The sequence below is a fragment of the Neopelma chrysocephalum genome, unplaced genomic scaffold (genome assembly GCF_003984885.1).
Source record: "Neopelma chrysocephalum unplaced genomic scaffold, ASM398488v2 Primary Assembly neopelma1_80b, whole genome shotgun sequence".
NCBI classification, from domain to species: domain Eukaryota; kingdom Metazoa; phylum Chordata; class Aves; order Passeriformes; family Pipridae; genus Neopelma; species Neopelma chrysocephalum.
The window spans coordinates 12,955,653-12,969,480 of NW_020897742.1; positions in this window are offsets into that span (position 1 = coordinate 12,955,653).

Below are 13,828 nucleotides of genomic sequence, written 5' to 3' on the forward strand. Positions count from 1 at the left end.
GTAAACATATGTAATTTCCAAATTAAAAAAAGAATATAATTAATTAGTACTGAATTAGATTTTTCCTTCTGTATATTAAATACACAGTTTTTAATGGAAAAAAAGCTTTCTTTCATCACCCTTTGAACTTTGACATTGGTACATTTCCACAAAACACTTCCAATCATTTAACATTTCTAGACAGGAAAATCATCTTCTAAAAAGTCTATGGCAGACTGGAATACAGTGAATACAGTGATTTACTGTCTGTCTAAACCAGACAAGCTTCTTAAAGGAGAGAAAACTACCTTCAGACTTGATGAACATTTAAGGAGCTAGCTTGTGTGAAAAGAGGGTTTTTCTGCTTAGTCATCTAAATTCTCTGTGGCAATCTTACAATATTAGGATTTTTATTTCCCATCATGATACCTCGACATATATTTCTTTCCTGAAATATACAGGAATGTACTGCAAATCAGGTCAGGAAATTACAGGGAAATAATGTTGAGAATAGGTACAGGAATTGTTTAGTTCACTGAGGCACCCATTCCCCGAAGACAGTTATTTTAAAGTAAGTTTTAATTATTCATTCTAAAACAGCCATCCAGATCCTGAATGTAGCCATAAAATATTCAGAACTTAGTGTGAGGTATGATAAATGAAAGTGTTGTACTATACTTTTAAAATTGCATGCCTAACTTCAGAGTTGTTACCAAAAATATTTCTCACTAGTCATTCTGAGATATAAGAAATTATATATGTCTGCTATAGCAGAATTATAAGAGGACTCTTTAGTCTTAATAATTTAAATATGAAGTTGTTAATTCAATTTCTACATGAAGGTAATTCTCTGTTATGCACAGAAGACAGTATGTGCCACTCTGAGCATATACAATTTCTTTATTACTTCATCAAGATCAGGCCCCTATAACCTCTAAGATTTCTGATAATCTTATTTTCCCCCATGTCAAGACTTCCATAAGATTATTACACTCTGCTGGTGCCATAGCTCTTGTTTGTTGGCACATGGATTGTAATCATGCAGTCCTTATATCCAGCAGTAATTTGACATCTCTGCGCATGAAAAGAGCTGGGTTCTGAAATCTAAAAAAGTACCTTGTTTTGAATGTGGGACATGGAATACAGCTTCAGAAATATCTTGTTCCTACTTTCTGTCCAATCACAAATCAGGTAAGATATTTTAATTATTTTTGATTTAAGCACAGAAACTAAACACATCTTTTCATCTTAAATTTGTAAAAATATAAAACAGATAAAAATAACACATCAAGACAGTCCTTGCCACTGGAATTGAGAACAGTTTGATTAAAATCTACAGGAAATTTTATTTTCTCTGATAGCAAATATTTTACCTATGAGTTAACATGAAAATGGATATCTTTAATCCAGGGTGACGCTGAAAAGAGGAGAAGGATAGAAAAACACTAGTGTTACAAAATCAGCCATTCCTCCTTTTCTTCCAGAGATGCACAGACCACTAGAGTGATCCATATAATTCATAGGTTCCAAGAAAATATCAAAGAAACTCAAATATAAGTGGTGTGTTTTTATACAACATATTTTATGTATCTATCCATACATGCATACATACCTGTATCTATCTGTATCTATATATATATCTATATCTATATATATAAAGTGCTGGAAACAATGACTTGCTGAGACCTAACCAGCTGCCTCTGCATGTGTAGTTTAGTGTCTGGAATAAGATCAGAAAATGTCTCTCATTTCCTCCATTGAGATTTACTGCATTTTGATAAAAAAATGAATAATAGTACCCAGGAAAGCTCAAGCGTCACTCTTGGAGTGGGCAGTTATGGACAGAATATTTTAGGAAAGGATATTGTCATTAATACATGTCATTGAATGGAAGAGAAGCAGGAAATGTATGACTTTGCAAACCAGTAGTGACTTTCAAGCATATTTTTTTGTAAATTAATATAGGCAAAAAAGCACACACAAAACCATAAATAATGGATCTTTTCCCATGTCTCATAAATCTATTAATCAGTTAAACTAATTAAAAAAATAGTCAAGGAAAGCTGGGTAACAGTTTTCCATCTAATACTTATAATGTAAGAGGATTTATTAGGTAGAAATATATCATCACATTGATTTCCAGAAATTATTGTATAGACCTGAAGCTTGAATATATTGTTGTCAAAGTAAATTTTGATATTACAATTAATTATTTTTCAGTTGATGTGGAGAATAATTTTTAGGAAAAATTCTAAAACATCTAAAACTAGATGATTCTATTTTTCCCTAGTTTTGTATCAGAGAAATGGTTGCTAATTATGTTTCTGAGTTAAAGAGTCATCATAAACAGTTCGTTTAATATAATAGTCAGAAAATAATCTTGGTGTCATGGTTTAGGAATGGTATTCCCCAATACCATTGGATGGAGAGGAGAATTGGAGGCACAAAAGGTAAAGATCACAGGTTGAGATAAGAACAATTTACTGGAAACAGCAATTAGATAAGAAAACAAACAGTAATGCAACACTATTAATAAAAGAAGTGTACAAAAGCAAGAGTGATTCATTTGCAAAACGCTCACTATGAAGCCCAACCCGACTGCAGCCAGGAGACTCCAACTAAAAAAGACTCCCTTCCCCCCCCCCAACCCCTCCGGCAATGATGTGAGATGGTACAGAATAATCTCCAGGTCCTAGCCGTGCTCCCTCTTGGTTACTGCAAAAATTAACCCTGTCTTGGCCAGAACCAGGACACTTGGAAATAAAAATTTTTCTTAGTTATAGAATAAGCTACATTGATTGGATTACAAGCCTTCATATCTTCACTTATATCCAGGACCTTCTCATCTTTCAAATCTTCAGCTCTGCAGTAAGTACACTACAAACATTCATGAACCATTTTACTTTACTCAGACAAGTCCTTTTCTTCTTCTCATTAGATGTAATCACAGTATTTGTTGGGTATGCAAGATAGATTTCCTTATGTAACTCTATGGATACGTGTATGTCTGTTCTGGACTGTTCAAACATATGTAATGATCAGTTAATCCACGTCAGCCATTCTTTCTGTAATAGATTGCATCACATCTCCTGACATCTCTCACTCTATCAGGGAAGGAGAAAAAATTTGCAGAGAAAATTTGCATGATTGTCATAGACTTAAAAAGACAGCTAAATTGGATAAGAGGGATCCAATATTTGCTGCCTTGAGGAAAGCTATTACATTCAAGCCAATGGAAAAATTATCATCAACTTCAACTGTTCTTACCCATTCAGCCTCTTTCTAAATCCATTTCTCGAGTAACTTTTGGTTATCAGACTGAACCCATATCCATTCAAATCCTCTGGGTTTTAAGAGATTCTAGACTGTCTGTAACTCTGGACCTCTACAGAATATTGATACTTTAAAATCACTGTCTGAAACGCTTTCATCATGGTAATCTTCCTTGGGATTAAGCTCTCCCTTCTGCAGAACTTTTGGCCCAAAATCAATTCAGTTAGATATTTCTGCACTTTTCAGAGAATTGTAGAGAAATCTAGGTTGGAAGGAACCTCTGGAGGTCAGCTAAGTCTCTACTAAAAACAAACCAGTCTTTAAATCAATCAGCTCATAAATAAGCATCCACAGTCTCCATTTAATGTTGTTGCTCTGACTCAGTGTAATAGTTTCAAGAGACATCAAAGCTAAACAAAACCTTTGGAATTTATACAGTTTACATTTATTACAAAGTAGTTGGGTTACAATGCCTTCCGCACACGAGGAAGTCTGAGTTTCAGTAAGTTTCAGTTCTGATAATAAGACAAAATCTCTTCTGACCTTCTTTCACCAACTAAACTGTGGCTTCCTCATGGCATTCTTTGTTGAAAAGGGCTGCCACTGAAGGCAGTCTGTCACCCTATCCTACATGTCTGCCACCTGTTCTTGCAATGTCCTCCTGTACCCAATCCTGGAGGTAATCTGCAGCTGCTTGTCACCAATGCATTGAGAGTCAGTGACTTATGTAATACTAACCATGTTCTATGAACAGAACAGGAATATTCTGTTTTGAAGACCTCTGGATGACTTTATTCATCTTACCAGACATCACCTACTCTTAGTACAAAATGCAGATCCTAATCTGTACTGAAGATTCTATCATAAAGGATATTTCATAAAACTAAAAGGAACCCATGGGCTTCCACACATGCCCCAGACCATCATGATTTTATGTTCCTTTTGGTAACCCAGATCAAATACTGGAAAGTTTTAGACAATTACATAAATTAGACCTTTTGAGCAGAACCTATAGATTAACAACAGTATTTCAAACAGACGAAAACAGCCTCTAACAAATTTGATTTTTAAATTTTGCTTTGAAGATTCATTTTCTTCAATAACTTGTGACACAGCACCTTTCAGAATGTGGAAGTACACTACTCTGGCACCTGCTTTCTGCAGAAAGTTTCTGGAGTAAATTATTTATAAAATGTGAAATGTTCTCATTTTACTGATAAGAAAGATGACTGTTAAGGTAGAAAACTTCAGCAACAACACAGCATGAAGAAAAGTCCTAAGAGAACAAAATATACAAGAATACTTATACATAGGCATCATTAAAATGCATTTACTTCATCCAGGAACTAATTATTTTTATACTAACTAAATTTAAAGAGATCATCTGAACTAACAAATTACCTTTTTATATCTCTATCTACTCATTTTATCAGTGACACTATAGTTCTTAAAGTCTTACCTATACAGACATAGCTCCTCTGGAGAACAAGTTTTCAATAATACAGAATATTCAGTATACTAGCATATGATGCCTCTGTTGCACATCTGGCATACTTTTTTTTTCTCACATTCTATTTATACATATTTTTTTACATCAAAGGCCACTCCCACAAGAGGCTCCTTAGATGATGGAACTCAGCATAGTTACCAATTGTTGTGGAAGTATAATAGTTTCTACTAGATCAGAAACCGGTGCCTTTTGTCTAAAAGCCAGATTCTAAGAAAGGGAGATCAGATGCATTTAAGAAAGAGAGAATCAGAGACCATTGATTTTAAATGTCTGATATGCTGTGTTTAAAAGATCACAGGTTCTATTCTTTACATGTAAAATACTCTCAGAATCTCACGAGTATATAAAAATGTGGATAGTTATGTTTTCTACTTAATTACCTAGTCAGTCTTTGTGTAGATGCCCACGACATTATTTTAACTATAGAAATTCGAATCAGCAATGGAGTTCAAATTGTGGACCTGTATCTGCTCAAGACCAAGACCTCATAAGCCAAAACATCTAGAAAAAACATGAATGACAAAAAGTTTTTTTTTATTATTCTGCTCAAGAATTATTTTTTCTTTTTTAAATACCTAGTCCTTTTTCAAAAGAATCTGTAGCCTTTTTCCATATTTACTTTAATGAAAACTAGTTTTTACATGTGCCTGTATTTCTGATTACTTTTAATAAACAGGGTCTTGTTAAGTTATTATGATTTTTCTTTGACATTACTATTGGAAAGACTTGCAAGGATAAATAAATAAAGTTAATCAAGAATAGATACTTGTTGACTACAAGAGAAGTGGTATAGAGACCAGTGTTCTGATTCAAACTGCCTTATAAAAGCTATTAAATTTGCTGATCAGGCTTTACTGGAAAACTTTTTCCTGTAGGGTGCTTATCTCTCCATTAATCACCATTTATATGGATAGAGGTAAGTCAGCCATGGATATACAGAAAGTTTTTAATCAAATATGTTATTAGTTTCACCATTGCATTATAACTATACACAACTCAAAACTACTCCTATTGTTTCAGCTTTTTTTCTATCATTCTGTTATCTCACTAGAATTCAGATGATCAGATTTTTTATATAAGAAAAGCATTATGAAATATCAATCAGCTTGTGTATTTTCCTTTTTATTTTTTTCTTATTCTGTTTCCACAGAAACAGGTTTATTTAAAAAGGAAAGGATTTTGGTAGAGAAATTAATATCTTAGTATGTTAAAATTCTCCTGATATGCAGAATTATAATTTATATATTACAATGTAAATAATGAGTCATTTGAAAACATGCTGATATATTTCTGTATTTAAAGGAGTAACTCTTTCTTGAGATTTATATTTTACACTATGATTTTTATTTGTTGGAATGTCAAAATTTCTATACTTTATTCCCTTCTGGTCTCTTGTGATCGTCTTTTTCCAGCTTACAGTTCAATTTTACATCAGGACATTTTTCACAAAAGCAAATTTCTGTGTCATCTTTTGAGACTTCACATTTAACTTCTTTGGCAATACACTGAATTGTCCAAACTGTCATACTGTGGCAATGACAAGAAGAAAATCTCTTCCTTTCTGACTCTTTCTCAGGTGAAACATCCATTGCCTAAGCTCTCTTTGTGCTATGCAATATTTGACACACTCACACTTTATAGCTCTTATCTGCTCCTTTCCATAAAGAAACTATTGTCCTTGTTACACATTTTCCTCCTCTGCAGCATCATTCTCATGCAGGTATGGTTAAAATAAAACAAAAAAGCCTCTTTTGTTCCTGTCAGCTTGGGGGAGGATCTAATGAGCTTCATCCCAATTCTGACTATGCAAAATTGCACAAACGGAATAGTAAAACCAAGTTTTATCTGTATTAGGGCTGTTCTGCTTGGTAACTAGCTTACTTATTCTACCCATTATTGCTATTGCTAATGCTGAAGAGTAACAGAAGTCTGTTTATTAAAAATTATAAGTCTAAACTCTACTTGTAAGTATATGACCATATTTCTGTATATAAATTAGATTCTCCCTTTTTCATCACTAAAGTACAGATTTTATTTCATCACTGAAGTACAGATTTATCTAGATCTGAGCTAATGCCACTACTTGTTTTAATAAAATGTAAGGTATTGGGCTTTTTAATGGAGTGTAAGTGTTCATTACGATTCCTGGATAAAAGATCCTTGGTAAAATCACCAAACATTTGGTTATTTTGCTTCAGGCTGTAACAGTGACTATCTTTAAGCTCAGTTAAAGCTTTGCAGAGTGGAAAGAGAACTTCCAGGCAATATCATTTCCTTACCTATGCCACAGGCAATAAGTGTAAATGGGGCACTCAGCAAATCATCTAGTGAGCATTTAAACTAATTAAAATGTGATAGTGTTTTGAGGATCTCAATTTATAATTTATATTGCAGAGAAAGTGAAAAATCTAAAAACTGTTTTTCATAGGAGTAGCTTCACAGGTCTCACAGTGGTAAATTTCCTCTTTCACAACTACTTTTTATTTTTTTAATATTACTGGGAAGAAATTGAAAAGAAATGCTGTGTTATATCTCTGTCATCACAGAACACAGAAAAATGCTTGGAAAAATTGGATATTTGGAAACTTTGTAACATTTTCTTCATTGAGGAGAAAAAGGCCAGAAATTGGAACAACTCCTTACTTTTATCCCTGAAAACTCTCAAACTGGATGAACTACTCTCTGTCTTGTAATACGAGAACTCTAGGAGAAACTATTGGGTAGAACATAATATACATGAAAATGCATCCGGAGAAGAATGAAAACTCTTACACATTTGATTATTCTTGATGCCTTCAATCTTCCATTTTCAAACCTTATAAACTTTTATTTCTCTTTTATAAGAGAAACCATAACATTTTCTGGGGAAAAAAAGAAAAGATTAATGATATCTTCACTTAGGTCAGGGTCCTGAAAACATCCTCTGGTCTGGAAACACTGGGAATTATGCCTCTGAACATTCACATGAGTCATACCCTCTCAATGTCCAATTGCAAAAAATAACAAAAGTGTGTAGTAGTTCAGAACATAAATGGCTTCCAACTGAACCCCGCATGTTTGGAATTTTTTAAAGGTAGTCTAGTTTTTTATTTTGTAGAACAAAGGAAATATACTTTGGGAAAGGAATAAAGATGGGAAGAGAAGGGAAGGTTTGGGAAGGGAAGGTTTGGGAAGGTTTAGGAAGCTTTGGGAAGATTTGGGAAGGGAAGGGAATATTGACAATGAAGGATTGGGACTGAACACACACACAATTTGTTTTTCACAATTCTCCACATATGTTTCTCTGCATTTCCCTTTTATTCGTATTCCTTTGTAGACAGCATCTGGTGTTGTCATTCAGTTAACAAGAATTTCCAGGATTTTGCTAAAGTGGTGTTTTGATTCCACACATTCACCCACTATCATTCTGTGACAGTAAAACCACGCAGACCATTAAGCGGTTTCCTGCTTTGAGAACACAGTACTCTCTTTGTCAAAACACCAGTCAAGGTCGACACTGCCTTTTGGTTCTAATTAACTGAATGCAGGTGCAGGCTGGCTCAACTTATTCCCACAAGGGGAGAATGGAAAGGATAATCCATTCACTTATGAAGTAGATACAAGACAATGAGAAGACTTCCAATTCCTCAATTTCAAAAAAAAAAAAAGTCTAATCTTATATTCTTCTTCATATAAATGATATAATATTTGGCCCTTTTTTATCTCTTCTACAGAATTCCACTATCTTTCAAGACCTTTTGTGGGTAACGGTAATTTTATTTTCTCCTGAAAATTTGAGCTTACCCTTGTCATGAAGTGTCTTGTTCACTTACATTTGGATTTTTTTACATGTGTCTGTTCTTAGTCATTTTTTTTAAACTGGCAAAGGATATGCACGCTTGGCTTAGTCTTGTGAACTGTTTTTTTAAGATCTAGATTTTTTTTCCATAGAGAGTATTGCACCTTTTCTTTTATTGCACTGCATTTCGTATTATTTCTTTTAGACACAGAAAGAGAAATAAGGTCAGTAAGGGAAACTTCACTTTCAATCATTGCTCACTTGTAGGGATCTGAAAATACAACAACTTAGTGTAAAAATGCAAACAGCCAAAATTAGTTGTTGCTTTTTCATTTTGTGTTTGTAAACATAACTGAAATTTTACATTTGCCTGAACCATGCTTTGAACTTTCAAATGATAACTGCAAAGTACCTAGATCTTTTTGTATCAATCTTCCTGGATTGTTTGATGTATTGACAGTGTATCTTCACTTATTCTGAGGAAACAGAATTTAGAAAATACATTCAGGTAAACTGTTAAATTATGTGCACTGAAAAACTCTAAAGGTCACTCAGGAAATCTGTACATCTTGGGTATCTTATGTTTGACTTAATTGCAAAAGAAGCTCACGCCTGGTAATACAGTGCAGACAATGTTGCTGAGAATCAGAGCTGAGATGCCCAGAAAAAGATTTAAAACATTTTCCTCCATCTTTGGATGGATGCTGTGGTTATTTTTTCCTGTTGTCATACGTTCATCTGTTTATATTTGATCAAAGAAAGATGGACCACATTTAAAATCAGAATGCAGTTTTTCCCCCATTAAGTCAACAGTCTGAAGCCAATAAGCCTGCTGATATCCTTTCATTTCTGTCACTTTCCTGAGTTCTTATTCCCTTATTTGCCTTTTAAACTCTCTTACTTTAATTAAATTACCTCTCTCCAAAACTATTTGCTCTCATTCACAATGTTAAATCACATTAATCCTTTTGCATACAGCTTCATATCATGCTATTCCAGAAGCCACCTTTCTCAGCTTATTCAAAGCTTCTAATTTACCTGTTTTCTGAATGTTGTGACATCAAACTCAAATGACAGTGAAGGTGTTTTGACTATAGTTGCTGCTTAGTTGTGATGGCTTTAATTTCTGTAGAGAAACAGACTAGACAGGCATGCAGTTTTAAATACTTTTCTATTGAGATTATTATAAAATACATGATGTATTTAAAGAGTTGAAGAAATGTTGATTTTCTGCTTGTTGAAAACACCTCTCTCTGATGAATTTAAATAGCTTTAATAGTATCTTTTTTTATAAGTCAAAATTATTTTTAAAAAAATCTGTTCATGACTTTTGGACTAACATTACACTTCAATTTTCTGTGCTCCAGTAACTTTTACTGTTACCTAAAATATTACTTTTTTCTTCTGTTTCTTATAAATTTATTGCTCTTTCATTTTTCTCCTGCAAAATACTTCTCTGCAGTTCTTATGAGCTGAAACTTTGCAAACATCCATGAAGTTATTTGCCATAAAATAACTTTTGCTATAAAAAGTTTACAAAAAAAATGAACTTAAAACCAAACAAATGCATTGCTCCAAAGCCTGTACTTTAAACCCCAAGCTTTGGAAGTACACTCAGTCTTCTGCATTGATTTTTAGTCATCATCCCCACTGTGCTTGTATTACCAGAGACACTAAACTGGGGCCTCTCAGAGATTTTTTTCCCCTCCAGTGCAGGCATTACTTGATTTTCTGAACACAATAAACCTTTTTGTGAGTGTAGGATGGGGTAGGAATGGGGACATCCTCTTGCTGCATCTCACTCTACAGTTCCTTCTTGCTTCTCCTGCATGTTTCAACTTTAAGACCATGTTAGGGTTGTTAGCTTATTAAGCTTCCTTCCTTCCTTCCTTCCTTTCTTCCTTCTGTCCTTCCTTCCTTCCTAACTTCTTTCCTCTTGTTCATGAAATCCTTCAACATCCAGCTTGTAGCCTGATTGATTGAGCCATTAGCAATCCAGTCTCTCACACTTGTGGACATATCCTTCTCCTTAGACCTGGGATAATTAGACAGTGGTACCACCTTTATCTTATCTCAAGTTCTCATCACAGTCCAGATTAGTAGGCATATTCCGGGAGGAGTGGGTTTGGTGAACAGTTGTGTCTTTTCAGTTTACCACAGTGGACAAAAGTCTTTCAGGAATTTTAACAATGTTTAAGCTAATAACAATTTCAGTCTCTCACACCTCCTAAGACAGATAATATGGTTGACAGATGGATGTCTTCCTCCACTGTCTTCCATTGTTTCCTGTTCATGCTCACAGGTGGATCAGGCTCAAGCAGCTCTGTTGCTGCCCTGAGGAGGTTTGTTCCTTTTCAACTGCTCCCAGTAGCCTAGACCTATTTTGTTAATGAACACCTGAAATTGAAGCCTTCCTTCTCATGCCAATTTTGGGATTGTCCATCCCAATGAAGTGTTTGAGTGCAGCCTTTAACTGTTCTTTCCTGTATGCAATATGGTTCTTGGGTTTTTTCTTCTCCAGGGCCCACTCCAATGACTCTTTTCATTTTCTGTTTTCCCTGCCTTATATTGCAATGTCTGCTTGCTTACCCTCCTTGCTCCTTCCCCTCCTTGCTCCTTCACCCAGTGGCTCAGCACCTGGGCAGAGGCGTATCCCTTTTGGGGCTACATCTGGATTAGGTCTATAGCAAAACAGGAATGGTTACTCCAGCTGGTACCTGGGAGTGTGTCTGTGAGACATCACCACTTTCTCACAGTGCCAAGGCAGACCACAGGTCCCATGAACCCAGAGGTCCCATGAACTCTTAGACAGAGCTTTTGTTTGCCTTTACATGCCCTCCTACCCTTACTGCCAAATCATTGTACTATTCTCATTGCTGCTGCTGCTCAGCGAGTGGTGTTCAGGTACCTCCCTCCACTGCTGCGGCAGACACCATCTTCCACCAGTTAGAAAACAGCTGAAATGAGTCAAAGGTATACACACTTCTTAATGAGGAAACAGCAGAGATATGTCTTCCTTTTCTGAATTCAACAAATACAAATAACTGTTTCTCAATTACTGTTACAGAAAGATGCTAGTCAGATCAATCTTTTCAGCTTTCAATCCTTTAAAACTAATAATCTCATGTTTGCTCTGATACCAGCTCCTGAAAGCTTCATGACTCTATAAAATAAGCGTATAGGCCAACCAGACAATGTGGCTGAAGTTCCATCTTGACTGCCCAAATTTCTCTACAATTAACTCAGTATGAGGTATTCAAAGTTCCCAAGCAATTCTTGTATTAATCCACTAAAAATAATAATAAAAAAAGATTCTTGGCCTATTTCTTGCAGCCACAGTGTGGGAAGATGGCGAGGGGCAAAAATTAGAGGAAACTAAGAAGTTATATTTACATGCTAACAGAAGTTACAACAGTATGGAAATCATAGGTTAAAATGTAGGTGCTACTCCCTGGATTATTGCCCATACAACAATAAGCACCTGCTAAGGGGGATGGAACAGAGGATGGAGCAGAGTGGAGACGCTATGGCCTCCTCCATAGAAATCATTGCAGGGCGGGGAAATTAGTGGTACTTTGTAGTTGATAAGACCACATAGCATCTGTCAACCAAGGGAGATAAAATATGTCCTGCTGCTGAGCCAACAAATGTGGCAAAATTTCTCTTCTAGGATAAACTTAGTTCATTGAAGCCTAACTGTAATATTAACACACACCTCCATCCTAAAGTTACCCTCCTCCAAGGTGTGACCATCCCCCAATGGGCATGAGCTCTGTATTTTTTTGACTGTGTCTTTAAAAGCGAAGCAAGAGAATTTCACACCAATCAGAAACAAAGGTATTTATGACTAAAGTCACTCAAACTCCACCTAAAGAAATAATATAAAAGTAAGTTGAAAATGGGGAGAAAATCAAGGAAGATTCTATCATAACTGCTGGGATCAGTTGAGGGGCTGAACCTGTGTTCTCTCTGATATGGACGTCTATTGGGTGAGAACTATACATGTGCTGAATACTCCTACTGGGATTACAGCTTGCCTGTATATTGCTTTAAATAAGTTTTTGCAGATACTATCACTGGCAGGCTTTGAACCTTATTAAGCTGTCACAACTTTTATATTAATAAAAAGTCTTATTCCATAAACTGAGTGAGTCCTTCACAGGTGCTGGCAGTTGCCAGCAGTGGGTAATGTAACTGAATAAAGTGGGAAGACCAGTTCAGGGGTCTCCCTTACACTGTTGGTTTAGCCCCCTGAAAAAGGCAGTCAAACCACCCCCCGATCCAGTGGGACTGTTTGGTGAAGAGTCCCCATAAGGGCATGCTGACAGACTGGTCAGGCAGAAAGGTCTCAGCTTTCCTGGGGCACTGACAGACAAAGAAATCATTAAGGGTCAAGGAAATCTCCCCACACTAAGGGTCAAGGAAATGTCCCCTTTTTATGTGACATTATTCAGTATTCATAATTGACAGAAGGTATATCAGAAATGCTGCAGCTTTTAAATGAGTGTCAATGTTTTATTTACATATCTTCACTGATGTTGGGATTTTGTTTGGATTTTAACAGTAACTGTGTTGCTGCCTGAAGAATATTTTTTCATTGTGTCAGAATACAAGACTACGTATCTGATGCAAGTTAAGACAGAAGTTATTTGCATCTCAGAAATCAGTATTAAATGTATTTCAATAGTTTATGTTGTTTAACATGGACGCAGTCCAGTGTAAAATAATACGTTGTTATGATTAATTGCCAAAACAAACAAACCCTATCCTCAGTATAATGTTACATTTTAAAAATCAGCAAAGCTAATGCAGGAACCCCTTGTTACTAATGGAAAATATATGACTTTTCATGGACCACTCCTAATTTTTCCCTGGTTTCCAAAGTATCTGAAAAATCCTTTGAAATTCTTGCTGTGTAAAATAATAATAATAATAATAATCATCATCATCATCATCATAATAGTAACTATCACAATCACAATAGAAAGCAGAAAGGTGTAGTTATAAGATACTGTTTCAAGTTTCAGAGTTCTTTGTCTTACAACCAAGCACACAAATTAATGCAAATCATTTCTGCTCAAGACTTCACAATATTTTGCCCTATTTTCGTTCCCAAATATTTTGTTTATCTGATTCTAGTAGGCATGAGTGATGTTTTACATCCTTACCAGAATACAGCAGTGATCGGTTTCTAACAGTTATTTTTATGATCTATTGTATTATTATAATACAGGTTTTTGTTATATTCAGTAGATGGAAAAGTGTTACCTGTCTGAATTTTTTTTCCA